We start from the raw sequence: 2,566 nt of genomic DNA, 5'->3' as shown, positions 1-2,566 counted from the left end.
CTTTTAATTCTTTGGGGGAAAGATACCCAGCAGGGGAATTAGCTCAGTGATGCCACCGCCTGCTTTACAAGTACAAGGTTCTGAGTTCGATCCCCATTACCCCCCTACCCCCCGAAATTTTGCTTTTAAAAAGTATAAATTTCCTCACAGTCACCACTCCAGGCGGGGACAGCCGCCAGGCCCTCCCCGAGGCCTCCCTCCGCGAAGTTGCAGTCTCATGATGCCGCGGAGCCTCCCAGGAAGGCCGGCTGCGGAGAGGCCGAGGGCACCAGGCAGCGGGGACCGGGGGCGCGCGGGCGCGGGTAACCGGGAGCGCAGAGATCCGGGCGGCAGCGAAGAAGGCAGTAAAGGCTGCCGTTCCGTTCCCCGGCCTGTAGCCCCTGCCCTCCCCTCGGGCGCTGCTGCGTGGGTTCCAGGAGCAGGGAGCACTGGGGTGGGGGCGCCCGGGGAACGTTCCCGGAGGCCGAGGCCGGATGCTCAAGGGCGCGGCGGTGGGCGACGCGGCGGTGGGCAAGACGTGCCTGCTCACGAGCGACGCCTTCCCGGAGGAGGACCTGCCGCCGTCTTCGACCACTGCGCCGTCCGCGTCACTGTTGGGGGCAGGCAGTACCTCCTGGGACTCTGACACGGCCGCAGGAAGACCGGGGTCCTCGGAGACCGATGTCTTCCTCGTCTGCTTCTCCAGGGTCAATCCAACCTCCTTTCAAAATGTGAAAGCAGAGTGGGTACGGAACTTAAGGAATATGCCCCAAATGTACCCTTTTTATTAATAGGAGTAACTCAGATTGATCTCCGAGATGACCCCAAAACTTTGCAAGACTGGGTGATATGAAAGAAAAACCTGTATGTGTGGAACAAGGACAGAAACGAGCAGAAGAGACAGGAGCATGCTGTTATGTGGACTGTTCGGCTTTAACCCAGAAGGGATTGGAGACTGTTTTTGATGAGGCTATCAGAGCCATTTTAACTCCAAAGAAACATACAGCTAAAAAAAGAATAGGATCAAGATGTATAAACTGTTCTTTGATTACGTGAAAAACAACTTCGGTGGCCAAGAAAACCTGTCAATTTCTCTCAGAAAGCACGTGAAATGCTACAGCAATACCCAGACCCCCTGTAATGAAGCAGTTTCAAACTTGAAAGAAAAAAAAACCAAAAACCTGTCCTCAGAATTCTATAAAGTTCATTAAGAATGTTCCTTAAAGGTCTAAGGAGCAGCAAACAGAATCTAAAGCCAACATTTATTATAAATACTTTATTTCAATAGAAAGTACAATCTCTCAGTGTTTTCATAGTTTAAAAAGCTACAATCACATCATGTTGAAACTACATTTAAAAAAAGTAAAAACAGTGTTGTGAATGGAACTGCTTGGCTTTGACCATATACATTTCTGCTCAGCCCTTATGGAATCTGCACAAAGAAATATCTTCTCCCTTTGTTCCAGTTAATTGTTCTTGTACGAAAGTTGTTTTCTATTCCAGTATATCCAGAGTGATGAAATAACAAAGCCAGCCACATAGCCAAAGGTTGCTCCAAGCATAGAGAACATGGGCCATACCTGAAGAATGTATGAGACTAAAAGAGAAAAAATGTTTATTATTGCCTGAGCACAAGTTAAATATAACCTAAGTATTTCTATATTAAAGCTTAATATGCTTTCTTAAAGAATGCCAAAAGTGTAGTAAGGTCATAACTGCATGTATCATCAACACTAAAAATGTACACATTTTAGTTAATGTGCATTAAACTGCAACAAGGCTTTTGTAGATTGTAACAGAACAATTTTAGATTGAGTATGATGCTCCCCAAATTGCATAACACACATGCTAAATTCCAAATTAATATTTTGGGTCCAACTTTGCCATAATTGTGTACTCAATTTAGCTCTCTGAACTAGCTGGTAATTTTTTTTTTAATTCCCATATTACTGTGTGCATCAGATGAAATGAGAAGTGTATATACTGACCAAAACACGAGAGAACTGACTTATGTTATAGAGGCAAGACCTAGAATCTGAGCATGTTACATGGAATTTAAAACAGAATAGCTGCTTCTGTAAAAAAACCTATTGTCACCTTTCAGATACAGATACTGCAACTATAGCAGTACACACTCAGAATGTACGTTAAACAGAATACTGTTGGCTTCCAAATACCTATTCTCTCCAGTTGTTTTACATTTCACAATTAATTAATCCTGGGGCAGTATGTATTTGTCGTGAGGTGAAAGGCTTTGCTTAAAAAAAATTGGAAACAAATTTTTCATGTTCATCTGTAAGGCTCATGTGGTACTGGAGCAATTTCTCATCATCATCTGAGGGAACAGGCCTTAGCACTGTGTTAGAGATGAACGTTCTTAATAACTGGTCCTGTTACCTAATCTACCTTCTTTGTTTGGTCTGCTGTGGATCTGCCATGTTCCAAATGCCACATAACAGATAGTAGTGGTAGACAAAGTGTGAACCACCTAATGCAGTTTAGAAATGCATAATCTAATCCATAATCTCCCCTATCTTTCCTTACATTTAATTTGCTGTTGCCTAAATTATGATTTCTTTGTTTTTGG

At 43.9% G+C, this 2,566-nt stretch overlaps 1 pseudogene; it reads left to right on the top strand.

The window, feature by feature from the left end:
• Positions 1 to 452: 452 nt before the first annotated feature.
• LOC147821720 (rho-related GTP-binding protein RhoQ pseudogene) lies at positions 453 to 1,233 on the top strand (annotated as a pseudogene).
• The last annotated feature ends 1,333 nt before the right edge of the window (positions 1,234 to 2,566 follow it).

The sequence above is a fragment of the Heterocephalus glaber genome, unplaced genomic scaffold, assembly GCF_053883595.1.
Source record: "Heterocephalus glaber isolate CG9 unplaced genomic scaffold, H.glaber_assembly_v1.0 deba00001719, whole genome shotgun sequence".
In the NCBI taxonomy this organism is placed as follows: domain Eukaryota; kingdom Metazoa; phylum Chordata; class Mammalia; order Rodentia; family Bathyergidae; genus Heterocephalus; species Heterocephalus glaber.
The sequence above is the reverse complement of the archived record's forward strand: the minus strand, read 5'-3'. Positions and strand labels throughout refer to the sequence as shown.